Source organism: Heterodontus francisci, unplaced genomic scaffold (genome assembly GCF_036365525.1).
Source record: "Heterodontus francisci isolate sHetFra1 unplaced genomic scaffold, sHetFra1.hap1 HAP1_SCAFFOLD_121, whole genome shotgun sequence".
NCBI classification, from domain to species: Eukaryota; Metazoa; Chordata; class Chondrichthyes; order Heterodontiformes; family Heterodontidae; genus Heterodontus; species Heterodontus francisci.
In genome coordinates, this window is record NW_027140425.1 from 3,760,050 (window position 1) to 3,786,897 (window position 26,848).

At 45.5% G+C, this 26,848-nt stretch overlaps 2 non-coding genes and 1 pseudogene across 2 annotated transcripts; all 3 read left to right on the forward strand.

Moving 5' to 3' along the window:
- Window positions 1–10,537: 10,537 nt before the first annotated feature.
- Window positions 10,538–10,609, forward strand: trnat-cgu (transfer RNA threonine (anticodon CGU)). Its single transcript has one exon. It is a non-coding gene; the product is annotated as a tRNA-Thr (tRNA).
- Window positions 10,610–18,779: 8,170 nt separating this feature from the next.
- LOC137359700 (U1 spliceosomal RNA) lies at window positions 18,780–18,927 on the forward strand (annotated as a pseudogene).
- Window positions 18,928–24,327: 5,400 nt separating this feature from the next.
- On the forward strand, window positions 24,328–24,416 carry trnar-ucu (transfer RNA arginine (anticodon UCU)). Its single transcript is given in 2 exon segments — window positions 24,328–24,364; window positions 24,381–24,416. It is a non-coding gene; the product is annotated as a tRNA-Arg (tRNA).
- Window positions 24,417–26,848: the final 2,432 nt, after the last annotated feature.

Here is a 26,848-nt window from a genome sequence, read left to right on the forward strand (position 1 = left end):
AGGTATAAATATGGGAAATGATAAACAGACTGTGACAGGAAGGGACAGAGCAGACAAATCTAAGAGTAAATCAACAGATAAGGCGAGAGGTTACAAAAATAATAAAAGGACAAAACTAAATGCTCTGTATCTGAATGCATGGAGCATTCGAAACAAAACAGATGAACTGAGAGCACAAATAGAATAAATAAGTACGATCTGATAGTCATTACAGAGATCTGGCTGCAGGGCGACATAGATTGGGATGTGAATATTGGAGGTTTTTTTAGATTAGATTAGAGATACAGCACTGAAACAGGCCCTTCGGCCCACCGAGTCTGTGCCGAACATCAACCACCCATTTATACTAATCCTACACTAATCCCATATTCCTACCAAACATCCCCACCGTCCCTATATTTCCCTACCACCTACCTATACTAGTGACAATTTATAATGGCCAATTTACCTATCAACCTGCAAGTCTTTTGGCTTGTGGGAGGAAACCGGAGCACCCGGAGAAAACCCACGCAGACACAGGGAGAACTTGCAAACTCCACACAGGCAGTACCCGGAATCGAACCCGGGTCCCTGGAGCTGTGAGGCTGCGGTGCTAACCACTGCGCCACTGTGCCGCCCAAGTTACATGGCATTTAGGAAGGACAGGAAGCTTGGAAAAGGTGGTGGGGTAGCTCTGTTAATTAATGATGGTATTAGCGCAATAGAGAGGGATGACCTAAGTTCAGGAGATCACGATGTTGAAGCAGTTTGAGTTGAGATGAGAAATAATACAGGCAAGAAGTCACTTGTGGGAGTGGTGTACAGGCCACCTAACATTAACCACACTGCAGGATGGGGTATAAAAAAAGAAATAATGGCAGCTTGTCAGAAAGGTACAGCAATAATTATGGTGGATTTTGATATCCATATAGACTGGAAAATTCTGATGGGCAGAGGTAGCCTAGATGAGGAGTCCACAGAATGTTTTTGGGATAATTTCTTGGAAAAATAAGTTCTGGAGCCAACCTGAGAGCAGGCTATACTAGACCTGGCATTGTGCAATGAGATAGGATTAATTAATGACCTCACAGTTAAGGTGCCCCTAGGTAGTAGCGATCATAATATGATTGAATTTTACATTCAGTTTGAGAAGAGAAGAGTGGGTCCCAGACTAGTATTTTAAACTTAAATAAGGGCAATTATAAGGGCATGAAAGCAGAGCTAGCTAAAGTGAACTGGCAAATTAGGTTAAGGGATAAGTCAATAGCGATGCAGTGGCAGACATTTAAGGAAAATTTCAGAATACACAGAATAGATACATTTCAACGAGAAAGAAAAATTCCAAAGGTGGGACTCACCATCCATATTTAATGAAAACAGTTAAAGATACTATCAAACTTAAAGGAAAAGCCTATAATTGTGCAAAGGTGGGAGGCAGGTCAGAAAATTGGACAGAATATAAAAAAAACAGCAAAGAATTACTAAAAGATTGATAAGGAAGGTAAAATTAGAGTACGAGAGAAAGCTAGCAAGAAATATAAAGACAACTAGTCAGAGTTTGGATAGATATTTTAAAAAGAAAAGAGTTAACAAAGTGAGTGTTGGTCCAATGGAAAGTGTGTCTGGGGAATTAATAATGGATAATTAAGAGATGGCAGATGAATTGAACAGATACTTTGGATTGGTCTTCACTATTGAGGATACAAATAACATCCCAGTATGAGCTGTAAGTCAGGAAATGGAAGGGAGGGAGGAACTCAAGAAAATTACAATCACCAGGGAAGTGGTACTAAACAAATTGTTGGAGCTGCGGGCTGACAAGTCGCCAGGTCCTGAAGTGGCTAGTGAGATAGTTGATGCGCTGGTTTTAATTTTCCAAAATTCCCTCGCTTCGGGAAGGTTCTGTTAGATTGGAAAGTAGCGAATGTAATTCATTTATTCAAAAAGGGAGGGAGACAGAAAGCAGGAAACGACAGGCCGGTTAGCTTAACATCTGTCTTAGGGAAAATGTTAGGAGCGATTACTGAAGATGTTATAGCAGGGCATTTAGAAAACATTAAGGTAACCAGGCAGAGTCAAAATGGTTTTGTGAAAGGGAAATCATGTTCAACCAATTTATTGGAGTTCTTTGAGGGAGTTACATGTGCTGTGGATAAAGGGGAACCGGTGGATGTATTGTACTTCGATTTCCAGAAGGATAAGGTGACATATCAAAGGTTATTGCAGAAAATAAAAGCTCATGGTGTCAGGGGTAACATATTGGCATGGATAGAAGATTGGCTAGCGAACAGGAAACAGAGAGTCAGCGTAAATGGGTCATTTTCTGGTTGGCAAGAAGTAACGAGTGGTCCACAGGGATCTGTGCTGGGGCCTCAACCTTCTACAATTCTCGAAATGACTTTGATGAAGGGACCAAAAGTATGGTTGCTAAATTTGCTGATGACAAAGATAGGTCGGAAAGTAGGTTGTGAAGAGGACATAAGGGGGCTACAAAGGGATATAGATAGGTGATGTGACTGGGCAAAGACCTGGCAAATGGAGTATAATGTGGGAAAGTGGGAAATTGTCCACTTTGGCAGGAAGAATAAAAAATCATATTATCTAAATGGTGAGAGATTGCAGAGATCTGAGATGCAGAGGGACCTGGGTGTCCTAGTGCACGAATCGCAAAAGGTTAGTCTGCAGGTACAGCACGTAATTAGGAAAGCTAATAGAATGTTATCATTTATCGCCAGGGGAATTGAATACAACAGTCGGGAGGTTATGCTTCAGCTATATAGGGCATTGGTGAGACCTCTTCTGCAATACTGAGTACAGTACTGGTCTCCTTATTTATGGAAGGATGTAAATACATTGGAGGTAGTACAGAGAAGGTTTACTCGACTAATACATGGAATGGGTGGGCTGTCTTACGAGGAAAGATTGGACAGGCTAGGTTCGTATCCACTAGAGTTTAGAAGAGAAAGAGGCGACATGATTGAAACATACAAGATCCTGAGGGGTTTTGACAGGGTGGATGTGGAAAGGTTGTTTCCCCTTGTGGGAGAATCTAGAGCGAGGGGTCACTGTTTAAACATAAGGGGTCACCGATTTAAGACAGAGATGAGGAGCAATTTTCCCCCTCAGAGGGTCGTGAGTCTTTGGAATTTTCTTCCTCAAAAGGCGGTGGAAGCAGAGTCTTTGAATATTTTTATGGGAGAGATGGATGGATTCTTTATCTGCAAGGGGGTGAAAGGTTATCGGAGGTAGATGGAAATGTGGAGTAATCAGTTCAGCCATGAGCTTATTGAATGGTGAAGCAGGCTCGAAGGGACGAGTGGCCCACTCCTGCTCCTAATTCGTATGTTCATATGTAAAGACAATGTAGAGTGGTCTGTACTGTTCACAGTACTTCTCCTGCAACTGCCGAAGTGAGACAATCATGTCGACTGTCGATCTACCAGCTCTGAAGCTGCACTGAGACTCAGGATAGATGTCTAATGCCAGGGTCTGCAATCTGGTCAGAGCAATTCGAGCAAAGACCTTCCCCACAATACTTAGCAAGGAGATGCCTCGCTCATTGCTGCAGTCACTGCGATTCCCCCTTATTGTTGTACAAGGTGACAATGTTTGCATCACGCATGTTTTGAGGTGCAGATCTTTCCTTCCAACAGAGACACCGAAGTTCATGGAGATGCTGCAGTAGAGCCGCTTTTCCACTTTTGATGATTCCAGGTGGAATACCATCATTTCCCGGGGCTTTACCACTGGCAAGATGGTCAATGGCTTTGTTGAGCTCCACTATGGTGGGGTCACTGTCCAGCTCCTCCATGACAGGGAAGTCTGGAATGGCACTGAGAGCCACTTCAATGACAATATTCTCCGTTATGTAGAGTTTAAAGTAATGCTCCACTCACATTTCCATCTGCTTGTTAACAGATGATTCCACTTTGACACCGCACTGAGACCTTGAGCATTGTTGTCTGAAAGAGCCTGATCGAGGATGTTGAGGAACTCCTGGGTCCTTTCTGGATCAGTGGTTCTTCAACTGTTGATCTGAGGACGACGTTCTTCTTGGATGGATGAAGCTTCCTTGGCTGAAGCCTGACCTTGTTACACACCAGGGAGTGCTCAGTGTCACAGTCAGCGCTGTGATAGCTGTGAGTGATGAGGACACTGCTGAGGGTGGTATGTCTGGTGATGATAAGGTCTAGCTGGTGCCAGTGGTGTGATCTCAGATGTCTCCAGGACACCCTGTGGCACAGCTTGACCTGGAAGTAGCTGTTCATCACACAGAATCCATGGTAACAGCATAGCTCCAGCAACCTCTGTCCATTTTCATTCATCTTGCCAATCCCCTGGTGCTCTATGCTCGTTGGCCAAGCTGTAGTCAGTACCCAAGCTTGCGTTGAAGTCTCCTAGAAGGTACAGTCCCTCAGTGCTGGGAATTCTACTGATGGCAGTATCAAGTGTCACATAGAATTGATCCTTGACATCTGGGGTGGAGGTGAGTGTCGGGACATAGATGCACATGAGATTACCTGGGCCCACGCTTGTTGACAAGTGAAGAGTAAGAAGTCTCTCTGAGCCTACTGTGGCTGGTTCACTCATCTCAAGTGGCGTGTTTTTTACTGTGAAAACCACTCCATGCTCACGAGTTGCCTCTTGGGCTTTCCCCTGCCAGAAGAAGGTGTAGTGTTTCTCTTTGAGGGATCCACTTTGGACGAGTCTAGTTTCTTGCAGCACAGCAATGTCCACATTGAGCCTTGTGAGTTCTTTGTCCATCAAAGCTGTCTTGTGTGTGTCATCAACCTGCAGAAGGGTGTCAGTAAGGCCAGGACACATGGTCCTCACATTCCAGCTTGTGATGCGAAGGACTGGTGTCTTCTTTGTTGAGCTTGTTTTTCTTGGTGCATTGATTATCGATCCGCCTGTTGAGAGATGACTCTCGAAGCTCCAAGCACCCATTGAAGCAAGCAGGTCGTGGCAGGACAGCACCTAACTGATTGGGGGCTGCCCAGCTTGGAGTGTGTGGCAGCTATCCAATGAGATGCGATGATCTCTTCAACTGTCAGAAGTAACCCCTGACGCTCATACTCTGCACCAATTGATTGAGAGCTTATAATCGGTAACCGTTTCTTCCCGTGTTGTGCTAATGTTTAAGCACAAATAGTGTACTCGACACGGCACGTTTGTACTGAACACAAAATGGCTCCTTTGGTCATGTGTTAATTATAAAATGGCTTTCTTGACCATGTTAGTTATTACAATGGATACATTATAAAAATGGTCAAATTAAAGTAAGATCGAACTACCCAAGCTTACCTGCGTCCTCCAGTCCTCTGGCAACATTCCCATATTTAAGGAGGATTGAAAGATTGTGGTTCGAATCTCTGATATTTCCACCCTTACTTCCCTCAGCAAACCAGGATGCAGCCCATTCAAACTGGGTGACTTTTCCACTGTGAGAGCTGCCAACCTTGTAATTGTCTCCACTTTATCTATTTTCATCCTGTCCAATTTCTTCACTTCCTCCTCCTTTACTGTGACATTTGCAGCATCCGCTTATTTTGTGATATTTAATTAGTCCCTCAGCCACACCCTCTGCCTCCACAGGATCTCCTAATTGACCCACCCTTTCATTGACTATCCATATGTTGGTAAAAGACTTCAGTGTTCCCAGTTATGTGACCTGCTAATCTTTACTCATGCATTCTCTTGCTGATCTCATTTCCTTTTTCAGCTCTCCTCTGTACTTTCTGTATTCTGCTTGTTTCTCCTGCATATAAATCCTCACATGATTTCGATATTAATGATTTTTGAACTATTTTGTTGAAGGATTGAGTTTTGTAAATTTCTCCCTAGCTCCCCTCATGATCAGGCAGAAAGTTTAACTGCTGTGTTTTCAAACAGCAACAGCTTTATTTGAAATGCCATTGGGACAGGATTCCGGGTTTTAATCCAGTCACAAATCTGGTTCTGATGTCTTGTGGCTCCAGCTGTCACATGACCTGTCAGAGGATGACCTCATAATTGACCCAGTCATGGAGCTGTGGGTTGATGTTTAAATTGTTTCAAAATAATTTTCCAGAAGGACAATCAAAATGAATCGATATATAAAAGGTAGATTTTGTGAATTTGTGCTCCCAGTGGAAATCCCTGCAGAGTCTGCTGGTTTTCATCTCCCCAATTCCCCACAGGAAGCTCAGTGCTCGGAATCTGTATTCATTACATTAACATTATACAGAATCATTTCATGGGAGACGCCAGTGTGAATTGTAAACAGGTGGTTCAGTTTTAACTTTCAAAGTAACACAGAAGCAAAATACTGCAGATGCTGGAAATCTGAAATAAAAACAGAAAATGCTGGAAATACTCAGCAGGTCCGGCAGCACCTGTGGAGAGAGAAACAGAGTTAACGTTTCAGACCTGTGACCTTTCATCAGAACTGGGCTGAAATTGTCTGAGGGCCAAGTGGCCTCTTTCTGTGCCTTAAACTTTCTATGAGTCTAAGATTCTATGAGATTCTGGAATCAATTTCAGGGTCGATGACATTGCACTCTGAAAGGATAGGAAGATGGAGATTATTAAGTACAGTGCAAGAATATAGATGCTTTTACATTATTTTAATCAAAATTGATTTAAACTTTGTGTTCACGAATCCTATCTTTTGATCACAATGACACTGATAACAATGGAAAAAGCAAGACTTGCATTTCACGACCACAGGACGTTGCAAAGCCTTTTACAGCCAATGAAGGACTTTCCAAGTGTAGTCACTGTAGTCATGTAGGAAACATGGTGGCCAATGTGCGCACAGCAAGCTCCCAGAAACAACAACGTGATAAAAACGAGATAATCTGTTTTGAAGTGATGTTGATTCAGGGTTAAACAATGACCAGCATCCCAGAAATAATTCCCCTTCTATTCTACGAAATAGTGCCATGGTACCTTTAACATCCACCTGAGAGGGCAGAGGGATCCTCAATTTTCTGTCTCACCTGAAAAACAGCATTTCTGATAGTGCAGCACTGCCTTAGTACTGTACTGGAGTGTCAGCCATTTTTAAAGGACTGTTAGTCCTACTGGAAAATATTTAAAGGAAGATTAAATGAAATGAAATAAATACATTGCTTTTGCCTCTCTCCCATCCCCCCAATAACAGTTAAATTAATTATTTGCCCTTCCCTCCCAAAACCTACCTTTACCATCTGACCTTCCGCCCAAAACTGCACAAACTGTCAACTATAACCCTTCCCACCATCCCCTACACCCATGACATTAATTTGACTCCGTCCCCCCACCCCCACACTGAGAAAGTTACCTTCTCCCCCCTCCCCACCAGTGTTGCACCTCATTTGCCCGGGTGGGGCTCCGAAGGCACGGCAGTGCCGGCCACTGGGCTGAAGATCGCAGCGGAACATCAGGAAGTGATGGGATAATAATTAATGCAGGTTTGTGGTCCCGTTGCCGAGCGGTGGAGATCCCCCACAAGGCCTCGCCGTCGCCGGCAATATCGAGCCAGGCCCTGCCGGCGTTGAGGTCCATGGCGGGCCTCATCCGGGGCCATCTTCAGGCGGCCCCCACCCCACCCCCACCACAGATCTCGACGTCGAGGGCTCTATAGAATCCAGCCCATTGTTTCTGTCAATCTCAACTCCACAAGGATTTGCCTGTTAATTGTAGAAAAATTAAAGCTCTCACCTTTTGATAAAAGCGTTCAAATCCATTTCCAAACAAATGATAGTTCTCATTGTATCAAGAACATGTTTTCTTACATACAAACATACCAAGTAGGAGCAGGAGTAGACCACTCGGCCCCTCGAGCCTGCTCCACCATTCAATAAGATCATGGCTGATCTGATTGCAACCTCAACTCCACATTCCCACCTGCCCCTGATAACCTTTCTCCCCCTTGTTTATCAAGAATCTATCTACCTCTGTCTTAAAATATTTCAGAATTTCTGTCGTCCAGCAACTCTCACTTTATTTCCTGGATTTCACCTAAAAAATGTATTTCCACACTTTGGATATCCTGTACTTCATTCATGTTTTTGCTCTCTGGGGATTTCCCTTTAATTATATTCAGTGCTGGTATTTTACTGCCACACACTGACTGAAAGTGTCCCAACTTTCTGCAGGAAAAACACTCAGCTTCTTTGGCGAGGCAGTTTTCCCACTTGTGTCTCTCTCGGCCACACCTACTGCAATTGGTTGCAGCTACCACTAGATGCTCTTCCCGTCTTTCTTGTCTTTGACCACTAATTTTTCCTTTTGTTTTCTTAACAAATTCAATTGAGTCTGCAACTCTCGAGATCAGACTCTCCCTGTCCCCTCGAACAATGGATTGGTTAAACTTTCTAAGCTCTGCTTGGCTGCTCAATTGATACTCTTTCGTTAATGTGAGATCAGCCCTGGACTGTTGATGATCTGAAAGGGTGTTGTCTAATACCCCGAACACAATCCTGTCTCCATTCAGCTCTTCCCTTAAGTTGCCGTATTCACAAACCTCCGTGAGATTGTACAAGTCATTGATAAATGAATGATTACTCTCCCCTTTCTGTTTTGTACGCTTATTAAATTCAAAGTGATTCCTGACAATGCAGCAGCCAGCCGACGTCATCAGAGCGCTCCAAGCTCGCACATGCACGATCAGTCTCCTGCGCTCTGAGATACTGCGCATGCTCAGCCTACGTCTTCCAGGACGAAGTGGCGCATGCGCAGGAAAACTCTCTATTCCCTCTCAGCCACTCACTCCAGGCCGCTCACTGCCCGCTCCTCGCTACCCCGCTCCCCCGCCCTCCGTCCGCTTGTTACACCCCCCCCCACCCCCGCACTGCCCTCTCTCCGACCACTCACGCCCCGCTTCCCCCCCACGTCCCTCTAGACACTAGCTCTAAGCCATGCTGCTTCCCTCCTCTCGGCCTCTCGCTCCAATATTCGATCATTCTTCACCGCACCACCCGATAAATCAAGGCGAGCCTCGAGGGGTCATGGGGCAATGTTGGAGCGAGTGGCCGAGAGGAAGGAAGCGGCAGAGCCCATGGCCTGGAGTGTGAGCAGCCAGACAGCAGGATGGGGGTGGTGGTGGGTGAAGCGGGGAGTGAGCAGTCAGAGAGTGGGATGGGGGGAAGCGGGGAATGATCGTCCGGAGAATGGGATGGCACTGTTTAAAGGGGATTTGAGGAAAAAATGTTTCACCTCGAGGGTGGTTGGAATCTGGAACACATTGCCTGAAGGCGTGGTAGAGGCAGGAACCCTCATAACATTTAAGAAGTATTTAGATGATAACTCAAAACGCCACAGAATACAAGGCTACGGCCACGTGCTTGAAAATGGGATTAGAATAGATAGGTACTTGATGGCCGGCACGGACACGATGGCCGAAGGGCCTGTTTCTGTGCTGTATAACTCTATGACTCTATGAAACCTCACTGAATTACAGAGGGTGTGCAGCACTGTCAGAGGTGCTGTCCTTCTGATGAGACTTCAAACAGCGCAACGTTCACCGAGTATCAACCAAAACATGTCCATTGTGTAGATATGTGCCATATTTGCTTATGAAATGACAGTCACTGCTCCGAAAGTAATTCACTTCAGGTGAATTAAGATGACTTGGTACTATATAATGCACAAGAAGGAGCGGGGGACTGTTGGGGGTGGGACGGAGGCGGCGATGGCAACCTTTGACGGGATTTTTGGGTCGAAGTTGTTTTCTGTGATAAATTGAGGAGCTCCATCTTTCAGCCGGGCAGCTGCCTGAATGTCACAGACAGTGACGTTTCAGTGGAAGAGACTGCATTTGCGCATGTGCTAGTACAGCGTCACCTGGTGGTTGCGTTGTCAGCAAATGCAGCGTTTTAACTTTGGCTCCACGATGACATTTTTTTCCTCAATTAAAATAGGTTGAGTGCCTTAATAACTTCTTCACATGTTGCCTTCTGTTCTTCATGAGGATGTTGCCTGCACACTCCCTTCATTGCAGACAATAGCGTACTGACCTGTTCCATGTCTGGCTTCTGCACGAGACCCGATGCAGTACGATACCTTGCAAACCTTTGGAACCATCTCGGCCAGTCCTCGGCTTGGTTCAGTCCAGTGACCTTTTCAAAGGTACAGGCAAAGATTTCTCCATCTTCGCTTTGGTTTACTGTGGCCCCCATATAATATTCTGATATCTGTCAAGGCTTAGTACAGAATTTATAAGAATCTGACGGTTAAAATAACCTGAGTTTACTCTGCACATCTTGCATTGAAGGTTTCAACTACAACTCTCCATGAGGTGCCGTACAGATTATATTACAGCACTTCCTGTGATGATGCACATAGTCTATTTATATAATCTGCCCAGTAACAACCCAATGTCCACTCATATTATTGTACAGATGTGAGAAAAGCTGAGGATGGGAATGGAATGTCTGAATGAAGATTTCATGATGCTGATGATGGAAATGAGGCTGATCTGTTCCCCATTCCACAATCCCTCTTCATTTCTGTGCATGTTTCTCGATGCTGTTTCAACCAAATTGAAAAAGAATCACAAATCCTCCTCTGGAGCCTCAGGTGTCCATTCAGGGAAGGCATGGTGGCCAAGTGGTAAGGCGTCAGTCTCGTAAACTGAAGATTACGGGTTCAATCCCCGTCCGTGCCTTATGGTTAGTTTATCACTTTAAATGTGATGTTTCCAGAAAAGATGTCCGTTGCATTTGTGTCTGCCATCTGGAAATCAGTGTCATGTTGCACTTCATCCTGGACACTGGGAAGAACATGACGAGAAGCCACATGGTTCCTCGAGCCTTCTCTGCCATTGATAGAGTGAAAATAACTGAGGTCCAAGCACAGAACCTTAATACTGTGCATTTGCTTGATATTTAACAGATCTATTCTATTAATCCCACATCCCGTACTCCTGTCCTTTCCCCCATTGCCCTGTTTTATTTTCCATGTCAGGTGTATATCCAATTCCATTCAGAGTTAACATTGAATCTGCTTCCACTGACCTTTCAGGATTGCATTCCAGACCAGAACAACACACTGCTGAAAAAACAATCTCCTCATCACAACTCGAATTCTTTTGTCGATTACTTTAAATGTGTTTCCTCTGGTTACTGACCTTTCTGTCACTGGCAACACTTTCTCCTTCTTTACTCTATCAAAACTCTTCAGGATTTGCATTTCCTGCTGCCTTTGCTGATATAACAAGGCTGAGCACACATCACCAAAAGGAATATGATTGGCTCTGAATCACATTTATCCTTCCTGTCAATCTGATGTGGACCTTGTATTTTCCCGGAACCAAACAACCTGAGCAACAAGTGTGGGTTCCAGCGATTCCCACCGCTCTGAGAGAGAGAGGATGTGATAATGAGCCAGATAGAAGAAAGGAGTGAGATAGAGAGTAAAATAGCCCTGGTCTGTTTCTACTAACCCCCGGCCCCCTACTTAAAATGGCATCATTTTCTCCTGCCTCTCCACATTATAATCCATCGATTAATGCAATCCTTTCATCTGGAACATAGAACATAGAACAGTACAGCACAGTACAGGCCCATCGGCCCATGATGTTGTGCCGAACCTTTAACCTACTCGAAGATCAAACTACCTACATACCCTTCATTCTACTATCATCCATGTACCTATCCAAGAGTCGCTTAAATGTCCCTAATGTATCTGCTTCTACTACCACCGCTGGCAGTGCATTCCACGCACCCACCACTCTCTGTGTAAAGAACCTACCTCTGACATCTCCCCGAAACCTTCCTCCATCACCTTAAAATTATGCCCCCTGGTGATAGCCCTTTCTGCCCTGGGAAAAAGTCTCTGGCTATCCACTCTATCTATGCCTCTCATCATCTTGTACCCCTCTATCAAGTCACCTCTCATCCTTCTTCGTTCCAATGAGAAAAGCCCTAGCACCCTCAACCTTTCTTCGTAAAACATATACTCCAGTCCAGGCAGCATCCTGGTAAATCTCCTCTGCACCCTCTCTAAAGCTTCCACATCCTTCCTATAATGAGGCGACCAGAACTGAACACAATATTCCAAGTGTGGTCTAACCAGGGCTTTATAGAGCTGCAGCATAACCTCGCGGCTCTTAAACACAATCCCCCTGTTAATGAAAGCCAACACACCATACGCCTTCTTAACAACCCTATCAACTTGGGTGGCAACTTTGAGCGATCTATGGACATGGACCCCAAGATCCCTCTGTTCCTCCACACTACCAAGCATCCTGTCTTTAAGCCTGTATTCTGCATTCAAATTCGACATTCCAAAATGAATCACTTCACACTTTTCCAGGTTGAACTTCATCTGTCCCTTTAATTCCTGTTTCCTAATCCATTGATGTTTCACAATGTACTGAACTGTCCCAATCCATTGAAATAACTCAGTCTATAGAATTTCCCAATCCACTGATATTTTCCAGTCCATTGACTTTCCCAATCCATTAATGGTTCCTGACCATTGACATTCCCAATCCATTTATATTGCCTGTGATTTCAAAGCAACTGTGGAATACAAATAGTATCAGTATTATCAGATACATCGAGACGAGGTGCAATAGCCAAGTGGACAGATGTCAGGTTTATAAAGAAAAAAGCACTGGCTCGATATTTGTCCAGTCTATCACTGGATCTGAACTCTCAACCTACTGTTTTTCTGTGGGTCTGCTGACTTGTATATGTGAAGAACCATTGGATGTTTCTCAATCCTCTGACTTTTCTCATTCTTGTGCCATATTTGTTCCTTTGGGTTCACGAGTGAAGAAAATTATTCCCTATTACATTTGGTGAAGACTTTAATAACCTCACATCCTTGTGTCTCACCATCTCAGGTCAAACTCCCTACAGAAACTTTAAACATTTAACTATTCTGCTGGAAACATTTTCAAGGGCGCAGACATTCCTTCATTACGCTTCCTTCTTTGACATGTGATTGACAAATATGTGTGTAATGGAGAGAGAGAGAGTGAAACAAAAAAGAGAGAGAGAGTGCAATAGAAAGTTAGAGGACCAGCTAAAGACAGATAGAGAGAGAGAGGCAGAGAGAGGTAAAGCGATAGACAGAGAGAGAGAGAGAGAAAGAGAGAGAAGGAGAGAGAGTCATTGAGTCCTGGAGTCACTACAGCACAGGAAGTCATTTTGCCCATCAAGCCCATGTAAATCAATCCATTCAGTCCCATTCCCCCGCTCTATCCCCATCGCCCTGTAAGTTATCTAAACCTGTCATATTTATTATAATCTTTTACATGTCGATCAAATCTCCGATCAATCTCCTTTGCTGCAAGGAGAACAGCCCCAGCTTCTCCAACCTAACCTTACAGCTAAAATCCCTCATGCCTGGAACCATTCTGTTAAATCTCCTCCACCCTCTCAAGGACACTCACATCCCTCCAAAAGTGTGTTGACTAGAACTGGATGCAATTCTCTGGTTGTGGCCCAACTAGAAATTTATACAGGTTCAGCATAACTTCCCTACTTTTGGACTCAGTACCTCTATTTATGAAGCCCAAGATCCCATATGCTTTGCTAACTACTTTCTCAATGTGTCCTGCCACCTTCAAAGAACTATGCATATGAATCCCCAGGTTTTTATTCCTAAAAATATGCTTTCTTCATATAAATCTGTAAAAAATGCATTATACAACAGTTCAAAACAGCACCAAGTTGACATTCCAAAAAGTGCAAAGGAAATCAGTTTTCTTCAATGCAGGAGTGAGTTGCCTCACAACCCTTCCATTCCATTTTACCTGACATGGACATTTTACAGCAAACCCATACCTGGTGTATACAGCACAAGGGTTTCCAATGGGTCCAGCTGCCCAGTTCACTATGGCGGGGGGACCTTACACAGTGGTCTTTCACCATTGAGCCTTTGCAGTGGCTACCCCAAGCTTTAGTGCGTCCCTCAGCACGTAGTCCTGGTCCTTGGAATGTGCCAGTCTGCAAAACTCGGTCGTGGCCAACTCTTTGCGCTGCAAGACCAGCAGGTTTCGGGCAGATCAAAGAGTGTCTATCACCAAATTGATGGTCCTCCAGCAGCAGTTAATGTTTATCTCGGTGTGCATCCCTGGGAACAGCCCGTAGAGCACAGACTCCTGTGTTACAGAGCTGCTTGGGATGAACCTCAACAAAAACCACTGCATCTCTTTCCACACCTGCTTTGCAAAGACACATTCCAGAAGGAGGTGGGCAACTGCCTCTTCCCCATCGCAGCCACCTCGAGGGCCGCGTGTGGAGGGGGTGAGACTTCGGGCATGCAGGAAGGATCTGACAGGAAGGGCTCTTCTTAGCACCAACCAAGCTACATCTTGGTGCTTGTTTGAAAGTTCTGGTGATGAAGCATTCTGCCAAATGACTTTGGCAGTCTGCTCGGGGAACCATCCGACCGGATCCACCATCTCCTTTTCCCGTAGGGCCTTGAGGACATTCCGTGCAGACCACTGCCTGATGGATTGGTGGTCAAAGGTGTTTTCCCGCAGAAACATTCCGACGAAGGATAGCTGGTACGGCACAGTCCAACTGGATGAAGCGATCCGCGGCAATGTGACCAGACCCATCCTTCGCAACACCAGGGACAGATAAAACCTCAGCACATAGTGACACTTGGTGTTTGTGTACTGGGGCTCTACACACAGCTTGGTGCAGCTGCACACGAAGGTGGTCAACAGGATGAGGGCGACGTTGGGTACATTTTTCCCGCCCTTGTCCAGAGGTTTGAACATCGTGTCCCTCCCGCCCTGGTCCATTTTAGATCTCCAGATAAAGCGGAAAATGGCTCGGGTGACTGCCACAGTGCAGGAGTGGGGTATGGTCCAGACCTGCGCCACGTACAGCAACAACGAGAGTGCCTCGCACCTGATGACCATTTTCTTACCCACAATGGAGAGAGATCGCTGCTCGCACACACTCAGTTTATTGTGCACCCTGGCCACTCGCTCCTTCCAGGTTTTGGAGCAGGCCCCGGCCCTTCCGAACCATATCCCCAGCACCTTCAGGTAGTCTGACCTGATGGTGAAGGGGACAAAGGATCGGTCGGCCCGGTTCCCAAAGAACATGGCCTCACTCTTGCCATAGTTGGCTTTGGTTCGAACTGGTCGCAGATGCTCAACTGTCTGCGAGGGGATGGTGGATCCGAGCAGAAGACAGCAACATTGGCCATGTGCAGGGAGGCTTTTACCTGAGTGCGTCCACGGACTGGGATTGTCACCCCTCTTATGCCTGCATCCTTCCTAATGGACTCTGCAAAAGGTTCGATACAGCAATCAGACAAGACAGGGGAGAGAGGACAGCCCTTTCTGACTCCAGATTGGATCAGGGCACTTTATGATTCCCACCCATTGATTGAGACTGCACTACTGATGTTTGTGCAAAGCAGTTTGAACCAATTGCAGATTCCGTCCCCAAACCCCATTTTGGAGAGCAGGTCCATCATGAATGTGTGCAATATCCCGTCAAAAATCTTCTCCTGGTCCAAGCTGATGAGGCAGATGTCCATATCCCTGAGTAGTGTGAGACTATCAGAGAGCTTCCTGCTGAGTACAGTGCAGGCCTGGTCAGGGTGAATCACCAACTCCAGAGCAGACTTGACTCGACTGGCGATGACTTTGGACAGAATCTTGTAATCTGCATTAAGCAGTGAGATGGGCCGCCAATTTCTGATTTCCGCCCTCACCCCCTTCCGCTTGTAGATGAGGGCGATGATGCCTTTCCTCATGGATTCTGACATGCTGCTGGCCAGGAGCATACTGTCGTATACTTCCAGCAGGTCTGGGCCGACCCAGTCCCACAGGGCCGAATACAACTCAACCGGTAAGCCGTCGCTTCCGGGAGATGTACTCGTCTCGATGGACCTGATGGCCTTTGTCAGCTCGTCCAGAGTTAGCGGCTTGTCCAGTCTCTCCCTCATGCTGTCTTCCAAGACCTCTGTGATAGATGACAGGAAGAACTGGGAAGCCGTGCTGTCTGTGGGCTTCGCGTCTTGCAGCCCAGCATTAAAGCATTTGCTGATCCTTAATATTTTTTTAGAGATACAGCAATGAAACAGGCCCTTCGGCCCACCGAGTCTGTACCTACCATCAACCACCCATTTATACTAATCCCATATTCTTACCATATCCTCACCTTTTCCTATATTTCACTACCACCGACCTATACTAGTGGCAATTTATAATGGCCCATTTATCTACCAACCTGCAAGTCTTTTGGCAGGAAACCGGAGCACCCGGAGAAAACCCACGCAGACACAGGGAGAACTTGCAAACTCCACACAGGCAGTCTCCAGAATTGAACCCGGGTCACTGGAGCTGTGAGGTTGAGGTGCTAACCACTGCGCCACTGTGCCGCTGTGTTGGATTGCAAAGACGTTACTGAGCCATCCTGTTCCTTCAAGCTGCTGATAACAGAGCTCTCTCTGTGTACATTTTGGAAGAAGAAACGTGAGCACGTCTCATCCTGCTCAATGGAGAGGACTCTGGACCGGAAGATGATCTTGGAGGCCTCCGTGGCAAAGAGCGAGGCCTGCTGGTTCTTCACCTCTTGGAAGTCCTCCTTGACCTCGACTCCCATCGACTGCAGCCAGAGCAGATTTTGCATTCTTCTCTGGAGTCTGGACATTTCCCTCTGTCTCTCTCTCGCCCTCTGATCACCTTTGAAGAGAAAGAATCTTTATCTTAACAACCTTAATAAAAGTGCGTCCCTCAGCATGTAGTCCTGGACCTTGGAATGTGCCAGTCTGCAAAACTCGGTCGTGGACAACATTTTGCGCTGCAAGACCAGCAGATTTCGTGCAGACCAAAGAGTGTCTATCACCAAATTGATGGTCCTCCAGCAGCAGGGAAATGGACCGGGTCCGGAGGGACACGATGTTCAAATCTCTGGACAAGGGTGGGAAAAATGTACCCAACGTGGCCCTCATCCTGATGACTGCCTTCGTGTGCGGCTGCATCAAGCTGTGTGTAGATCCCCAGTACGCAAACTCCAAGTGTCACTACGTGCTGAGGTTCTATCTGTCCCCGGTGTTGTGAAGGATGGGCCTGGTCACATTGCCGCGGAACGCTCCATGCAGTTGGGCGGTGCCGTACCACCTATCCTTCGTGGAGCAGTTTCTGCGGGAAAACACTTTTGACCACCAATCCATCAGGCAGTGGTCTGCACGGAATGTCCTCAAGGCCCTATGGGAAAAGGAAAAAGTGGATCATGTCGGATGGTTCCCCGAGCAGACGGTCAAAGTCATTTGGCGGAATGCCTCATCACCAGAACTTTCAAACAAGCACCAAGACGTAGCTTGGCTGATGGTGAGAAGGGCCCTCCCCGTCAGATCCTTCATGCACACCCGAAGTCTCGCCCCTCCGCACAATGCCCCCGCGTTGGCTGTGGTGGGGAAGAGACGGTCGCGCACCTCCTCCTGGAATGTGCCTTTGCAAAGCAGGTGTGGAAAGAGATGCAGTGGTTTTTGTCAAGGTTCATCCCAAGCAGCTCTGTAACACAGGAGTCTGTGCTCTACGGGCTGTTCCCAGGGACGCACACCGAGACAAACATCAACTGCTGCTGGAGGACTATCAATTCGGTGAAAGACGCCCTTTGGTCTGCCCGAAACTTGCTGGTCTTCCAGTGCAAAGAGTTGTCCACCACCGAATGTTGCAGACTGGCACATTCCAAGGTCCAGGACTACGTGCTGAGGGACGCACTAATGCTTGGGGCAGCCGCAGCAAAGGCTCAATGGGGAAAGACCACAGTGTAAGGTTCCCCCACCAAGCTGGACTGAGGGGCTGGATCCATGGGAATCCCCTCGAACGGTATCGTTAATATTCTCAATTGCTGTAAATGTAAAACTGTAATTGACATGACAATTGTGAAACAGAAGGGTTGGGAAGAAACTCATGACAGTATTGAAGGAAACTGATCTCCCTTGCAATGTTTGTATTTTTTGGTGCTGTTTGGAAACTGTTTGGCAATGTAATTTTTACAGATTTTTATGAATAAAGTATATTTTGGAAATAAAAAAAAAGTAAGGTTCCTCCCACCAAGCTGAACTGAGGGGTTGGATCCATGGGAAACTCCTCGAACTGTTTTGTTGATATTTTCTTTTGCTGTAAATGTGAAACTGTAATTGGCATAACAATAGTGAAATGGAAGGGTTGTGAAGAAACTCATGATAGTATAGAAGGAAACTGATCTGCCTTGCAATGTTTGTATTTTTTGGTGCTGTTTGAAACTGTTTGGCAATGTAATTTTTGCAGATTTTTATGAATAAAGTATATTTTGGAAATAAAAAAAAAGATCAAAGCAATACAGTGGTTTTTGTCATGGTTTATTCCAAGCAGCTTGATAACACAGGAGTCTGTGCTCTATAGACTGTTCCCAGGGACGCACACTGATACAAACATCAACTGCTTGGAGGACTATCAATTCAGCGGGAGATGCCTTTTGGTTTGCCAGAAACTTGCTGCTCTTCCAGTGCAAAGAGTTGTCGGTGACGGAATGTTGCAGACTGGCACGTTTCAAGGTCCAGGACTACGTGCTGAGGGGTGCACTTAAGCTTGGGGCAGCCGCAGCAAAGGCTCAATGGGGAAAGGCCACAGTGTAAGGTCCCCCCACCAAGCTGAACTGAGGGGCTGGATCCATGGGAAACCCCTCGAACTGTATCGGGAAAATTCTGTGTGCTGTAAATGTAAAATGACAATGAAATGGAAGAGTTGTGAGGCAACTCATGATTGTATAGAAGGAAACTGATCACCTTTGCACTGTTTGTATTTTTTGACTTGATGCTGTTTTAAACTGTTTGGGAATGTAATTTTTACAGATTTTTATGAATAAAGTATATTTTGGAAATAAAGAAAAAAGTTCTCCCAGGATGAGGCTAACCTATTGTACTGTGGGTTTTCTGATGCCTGTGATGTCTTCAAATGTGGGATACTCAACTGCAGAATTTGTGATAGTTGGGGGTCAGCTTTTGCGCTCACCCCTGATTATATGAATCAAAAATAGAATTTACTAGCTGTTGCTGGACAGTGTTTCAGCTCCCAATTATTTTTTGCTATAAACACTCGTGCTCGTTTCTTCGCAGCTCCAAGTACGCACTTCTCCACCTCAATGCGTGGACTTAGCTGGCAGGGGAGAGACCGTGATCAGTGGCGTTTGATAATACAGGTGCTGTTTTTGTGTTTTTTTGGGGGTGGACGGTGGTTTCAGCACCGTATTTAGGGCATTTCGCCCTTTGGGATTGGAGATATACCGTGGTGGTGGTTTCCCTGTCAGTTGAGGATTTAGTACTTGTCCCAGGAAAACGTCAAGTAAAAATGGCTGCAACCAACACCAGAGCTCCAGGCCAGGGGGTGTGTAACACCGTTAGGGTGGCGGTGAAAGATAGTGAAGGAGGTGCACCCATCGACTGCGCCTACTTCATTAAGAATTTTGTTTTTCCAAAATATACTTTATTCATAAGAATCTGGAAAAAAACACTGCAGCCTCACAGCTCCAGCGACCCGGGTTCAGTTCTGGGTACTGCCTGTGTGGAGTTTGCAAGTTCTCCCTGTGACCGCGTGGGTTTCCGCCGGGTGCTCTGGTTTCCTCCCACAGCCAAAGACTTGCAGGTTGATAGGTAAATTGGTCATTGTACATTGCCCCGAGTGTAGGTAGGTGGTAGGAGAATTGAGGGAAGGTGGGGATGTGGTAGGGAATATGGGATTAATGTAGGATTAGTGTAAATGGGTGGTTGGTGGTCAGCACAGACTCGGTGGGCCAAAGGGCCTGTTTTAGTGCTGTATCTCTCCATGACTCGATGACATTCCAAAAAGTGTGAAAGAAATCAGTTTTCTTTAATAGAGGAGTGAGTTGCCTCACAACCCTTCCATTCCATTTTACCTGCCATGTACATTTTACAGCAAAACCATATTTGGTGTATACAGCCCGAGGGGTTTCCCATGGGTCCAGTTCCTTAGTTCACAATAGCGGGAGGACCTTACACAGTGGTCTTTCCCCATTGAGCCTTTGCAGCGGCTACCCCAAGCTTTAGTGCGTCCCTCAGCACGTAGTCCTGGACCTTGGAATGTGCCAGTCTGCAACACTCGGTCGTGGACAACTTTTTGCGCTGGAAGACCAGCAAGGTTCGGGCAGACCAAAGAGTGTCTATCACCGAATTGATGGTCCTCCAGCAGCAGTTGATGTTTATCTCGGTGTGCAGAGCCCGCAGAGCACAGACCCCTGTCTAACAGAGCTGCTTGGGATGAACCTCGACAAAAACCACTGCATCTCTTTCCACACCTGCTTTGCAAAGACACATTCCAGAAGGAGGTGGGCAACTGTCTCTTCCCCACCTACTCAGCAGAGATGACATCTGTTATTGAAGCAAAAAGCAGAACCGACCTGACGCACAACATGAAACCAGCAGCCAGAACATTATATGACTTGAAATTAGCCAAGGCGGTTGTGCAAAAGACAGTGAGACACTGCGCAAATAAACACTGGACAAAATCACAAATGTAACAAGGGTTGGGAAGAAACTCATGACAGTATTGAAGGAAACTGATCCCCCTTGCAATGTTTGTATTTTTTGGTGCTGTTTGGAAACTGTTTGGCAATGTAATTTTTACAGATTTTTATAAATAAAGTATATTTTGGAAATTAAAAAAAAATGTGGGAGCAGCGTTCTCTCTCTATTACGGGTAAGAACCTGGTCATCAGGTGCAAGGTGCTCACGTTGTTGCTGTGAGTGGCACAGGTCTGGCCCATACCCCACTCCTGCGCTGTGGCGGTCACCCGAGCCATTTCCCGCTTTATCTGAAGATGCAAAATGGACAGGGTCCAGAGGGACACGATGTTCAAACCTCTGGTTAAAGGCGAAAAAATGTACTCAACGTCGCCCTCAACCTGATGGCCGCCTTAGTATGTGGCTGCATCAATCTGTGCGTAGAGCCCCAGTATGCAAACACCAAGTGTCACTACGTGCTGAGGTTCAATATGACCCCGGTGTTGCGAAGGATGGATCTGGTCATAGTGTCACGGAACGCTCCATCCAGTTGGACTGTGCGTTCGTGGAAATGTTTGTGTGGAAAAACACCTTTGACCACTAATCCATCAGGCAGTGGTCTGCACGGAATGTCCTCAAGTATATTTTTGGAAAAGAAAAGTCTGGAAGAGGAAAGACCGGCGGGAAAGCTCGGTCCAAGGCCAAGTCTCCCTCCTCCCGGGCTGGACTGCAGTTCCCGGTGGGCCGTGTACACAGGCTCCTGAGAAAGGGCAACTATGCTGAGCATGTGGGTGCCGGAGCCCCGGTCTATCTGGCTGCTGTGCTCGAGTATCTGACCGCTGAAATCCTCGAGTTGTCCAGTAACGCAGCCCAGGACAACAAGAAGACCCGCAACATCCTCAGACACCTACAGCTGGCTGTCCAGAATGACAAGGAGCTCACCAAGCTGTTGGGAGGGGTGACCATCACTCATGGCTGGGTGCTGCCTAATATCTAGGCCATGGTGCTGCCCAAGAAAACCAGCGCTCCGGGCACCAAAACCAAGTCAATCTGCCAGGATTTTATCAAATACCCAAAGGTTCTTTTCAGAGCCACCCACAGTATCATTCTTGTAAATCTCCTCTGTACTCTCTGCACAGCAATTATGTCCTTTCTGTGATGTGATGACCAGAACTGTACGCAATACTCCAGCTGTGGCCAAACCACCGTTTTAAACAGTTCTCGCATTACATCCCTGCTTTTGTCGACCAAGAAAGGAAAGCATTCCATATGCCTTCTTCACCACTCTATCTACCTATCCTGTCACTTTCAGGGACCTGTGGACATGCACTCCAAAGTCTCTCACTTCGTCTACCCCTCTCAATATCTTCCCGTTTATTGTGTATTCCCTTACTTTGTTTGCCCTCCCAAAATGCATTACCTCACACTTCTCCAGATTGAATTCCATTTGCCACTTTTCCGCCCACTCAATTAATCCATTCATATCATTCTTAAGTCGACAGCTATCCTCCTCACCATCAATTACACGGCCAATTTTTGTGTCATCAGCAAATTTCCCAATCATACCTCCCACATTTAATTCCAAATAATTAAAATATACCACAAACAGCAAGGGACCCAACACTGAGCCCTGTGGAATGCCACTAAAAACTGCTTTCCATTCGCAAAAACATCGTTGACTACTATCCTTTGTTTCCTGCCACTGAATCAATTTTGGATCCAACCTGCCACATTCCCCTGTATCCCATGGGCTTTCATTTTACTGACCAGTCTGCCATGTGGGACCTTATCAAATGCCTTACTAAAATCCATGTAAACTACATCCACCGCACGATCCTGATCAATGCTCCTTGTTACTTCCTCAATAAACTCAATCAAATTAGTCAGACATGACCTTCCCTTAACAAATCCATGCTGACTATCCCTGATTAATCCATGTCTTTCTAAGTGGTAGTTTATCCTGTCCCTCAGAATTGATTCTAATAATTTACCCACCACCGAGGTCAGACTGACCGGTCTATAACTATTTGGCCTATCCCTCACATCCTTTTAAAATAATAGTACAACGTTCGCAGACCTCCAATCCTCCGGCACCTCCCCCATATCCAGTGAGGATTTGAAGATGATCCTCAGCGCATCCACTATTTCCTCCCTGGCTTCCTTTAACAACCTCAGATGCAAACCATCTGGCCCTGGTGATTTATTCATTTTCAAGGATGTCAGACCCTCTAGTACTTCCACTCTCATTATGCTTATTGTATCTAATATTTCACACTCCTCTTCTTTTACTACAATGTCTGCATCATCCCTCTCCTTTGTGAAGGCAGAGACAAAAAACTCATTCAGAACCCAGCCCACATCTTCTGGATCCACACAGAAGTTCCCTTGTACATCTCTGATAGGTCATACCCTTTCCTTAGTTATCCTCTTGCTCTTAATGGACTGAGAAAACATCCTTGGGGTTTCCTTCAAGTAGTTGTATCCAGTCCACATCCACCAAATCACCTCTCAGTTTTGTAAAATTTGCCTTCCCCCAATTTCGAACTTTTACTTTTCGAGCTGCCCTGCCATTACTAAGCTTTACAAACTCATTATTGCTCGTGTAATAAGTGTAATAAGTAGAATAATTTACCAGTTACTCACCGATCAGCTTCTTCCCCTGTACCATGGAGGCTGAAAAGGCAGAAAAGAAAAGAGAGACCAAAGAGCACCTCCTTCCCCGAGTCAGTGAAGTCCCTCACACATCAACTCACAGCTTCACACTCTGTCCAAACAGCACTTTGTAATTAGTAATTATTAATAAATTACACTAACTAAAACATTAGTAAGCTGACCAATTACAAGGTCGCCTTTTGAGGGTTTTTAAACAAAGAGCTTTTTTCCCTATCCCAAAGGCTCTTTTCAGATCCACCCACAGTATCTAAAAGGGCTGATTACTGTCTGAAGTCTGCTGTACCCACACCTCTGTCTATCCCTCTTCATCTGGAACAACCAGCGTCATCTTCCATTCCTTTCACCATCATGTGTTCAACTCGCTTCTCCTTATAGACAGTCAGATATCAATGTAATAATGAAATGATCTGTGTCAGTGCTGGCCATTTCCCTGTCCTGATTTCAGACCCCACTCTGGACACTTGTTTCTCATTCCAGGACCTTCTTGTATTAATATTCAGCACCACCTGTCAGTCAGAAACTTGTCTCAATGAACCGATCCTTTTACTGAACTTCCAACTGCTGCTGTCTATTTCTCGAGGGAAAGAGCAGCTCACTGTGCAAGGATGTGAGGGGAATGTAACCCGGCTGCTGGTGAGAAGGTCCCATCTTCTCAATCAAAAGCCTTTTATTTTACTACAGTGATTCCTAGATTCCCAGCTGGTCTGTTGAGGATTTTGTTTTCACAGAAATAACTTGTTAAATACAAATCTGATTCCAACACGTCAGTAACAGGACAGAATGGGAACCTTTTAAAAGAATGAAGCAACTATTTCAGTGGCTTCTCACTGTCCCCCTGAAGCCTGTGTGAAGGGGAATTACCAATAGTCTGTAATTTATTACTTCCACACCGAATTTGAGTTATTTGTCGCGTGAAAGATTGCTGAACGGAGTCTATTACTGTCAGTTACGGATGAGAAGTTGACAAAAATTGGCAAAATAAAGCTGTTCATAAAATAGCACCAGCAATTTGAGTCGGTAAAAGCAAAATTGTGTTTTAAAAGTTTATTTAAACCGCTACGGGAAAATAGATTTTTATGTACTTTTCCAGTCGATCACTTCTTTTCCACAGTGAAATTGGCGGCTTTCACAAATTCAAATATTCTGCCAGGTTGACAGGTTCAACCAATGATTTTTTTGCATTTTGTGCTTCGAGGTTCTCTGATTGAATCACTCATGTAAGCTAATGGCTGTGTGGCCCAATGGATAAGGTGTCTGACTTCTGTATATTCTATGATGTTATCAGAAGATTGCAGGTTCGAGTCCTGCCTTGGTCATTTTGACCTGCAGGGATTTGGGGATTGAGTCGGGGACTGAACAGATTGGAAACCCGACATGGATTTAATGGGGCGAATGGCCTCCTCATGTGCTGTCACTGACTTTATGAGAAGAGGGTGACCAATCAGAAGTGGGCTGGGGTGACAGCGGGCTCAAACTGCAGGAATTCCAGGTCCCTGAATGACTGAGCTGAAACTGATCAGTTTCACTGCAGGAAACACCGTCTCGGGGCAAATAACATCACAAATAATTCCATTTGACTAATTATTCAATTATAAAACAATGGGCAGATGTGAAGGTGTGATGTTACTTTTCACTGTGAGGGGAGAATCCGCCATCTGGATAAATCAGTAACTTTATAACATCGTCTGTACGTTTGGTAAAGAAACGATGAAAACTCTCCCCATAACCCTGGTGTGGTGGAAAGGCTCAATTCAGAGATTGGAATATAACGAGAGCACAACATAAATCATTAACTGATATTTCCGGCATAAAACACACCCCAGCTCCCGTTCCCAGGTCACTGCTGTCCCTATGAGGCGGTGTGTGACTCTGAAAAGATACTTTGTTTTGTGTTTCTGCAGGAAAACCACAAAGATCCTCCCAGGCAGTGAAACTCATCTTCCCAGAATCTCCATACCAGATTGAAACAGAAAACACAAAGACAGTGAGAAAGTTCCAGAGAGTTACTGAGCATTAAAACCAATGAAATAAACCAATTCTAGAGAGATGTTGGTGCAGTTTTTTTCAGAGAGATTGTGGGTGGCTCTGAAAAGAGCCGTTGTGTTTCGAGTGTTTTCACTACATGGTGGAGTTTTCCTTGGAGTTGATGTACTTGGTCACTCACTTTGTCCCTTCTCATATTCCGAGCGCTTTGTTGGGTGGAAATATTTATTCAGGCAGTTTCAACAGCTCAGAGCCGACATTGAGTCAGAAACCAGAAATGGGAGTCCGGGACACAGACAAGGAATTTACGCTGGACCTTTATAAATCTCACTGGTTAAAGGCCTCAGTTAGAGCGTTGTGTCTAATTCCATGCTCCACACTTTAGCAGGAATGTCAAGGCCTTAGAGAGGGTGCAGAGGAGATTTACTAGAATGTATCAGAGATGCAGGAATTCAGCTAATGTGGAAAGAATAGGGGTCTGGGGTGTGTGAAGCTGGGGTCCTTCTTCTTAGAGCAGAATGGCAGTTAATAGTTGTGTTCAACATTGTGAAGTTTTTTTAGAAGAATAAAGAAGTTTGACTGCAATTAGACAGAGCCTTGGTGAGATCACACATTATGGGCGGCACAGTGGCGCAGTGGTTAGCACCGCAGCCTCAAAGCTCCAGCAACCCGGGTTCAATTCTGGGTATTGCCTAGGTGGAGTTTGCAAGTTCTCCCTGTGTCTGTGTGGGTTTTCTCCAGGTGCTCCGGTTTCTTCCCACAAGCCATAAGACTTGTTGGTAGGTAAATTGGCCATGATAAATTGTCCCTGGTTTAGGTAGGTGGGAGGGAAAAATAGGGTCGGTGGGGATGTGTTAGGAATATGGGATTAGTGTAGGATTAGTATAAATGGGTGATTGTTGGTCGGCACAGACTCGGTGGGCCGAAGGGCCTTTTTCAGTGCTGTATCTCTCTGTGACTCGAGAGATGTGGATGCTCAATCATTGGGTATATCCAAGAGAGAGATCGATAGGTTTTTGGATACTAAGGGAATCAAGGGATCTGTGCTAGTGTGATAAGATGGAGTTGATGTCGGAGATCAGTTGTGATCTTATTGAATGGCAGAGCTATTTCGATGGGCCGAATGGCCCACTCCTATTTTTTATGTAAAGTTCTATTCCTCTCAGGGAATATTTTATTTTCAAAAAGAGAAATACTGCACACACTGGAAATCTGAATAATAACAGAAGATTCTGGAAACACTCAGCAGTTCCAGTAGTATCTGTGGAGAGAGGAAGGTAGGAGCAATGTTTCAGGTATATAGAAGCGTCACAGAACTGGACCATTAACCCGAGCTTCTCTTCTCCACAGTTGTTTCCGGACTGGCTGAGTGTTTTCAGTATTTTAGGCTTTTTCTTTCTGTATTTCATCCATTTCCCATTTGACTATTTGCTGTGAAACTTTCAGCGTTGTGCTCAATTCTTTGTGTCGTTGTGTTTCCTTTATTTGAAGTAATGTAAATAGTATCCTGAAATGAATTTGCCAAATGGTTGGGCAAATTGTTACAACCAGTTTTTGAGCAAGTTCTCCACATGCACAGTGAAGGATTCCTTCACATTTGCGAAGACCATACAGGACTTGCCTATCGATAGCAATGCCGTGTCCATGTGTCATTTGACATTGCTAGCCTATTCACCAATGTACCACTTCAGGAAGCCATAGATATTTGCACTGCAGTGCTATATCATGGCGATCTAGACCCGTCACCATTGTGTGAATCAGTATT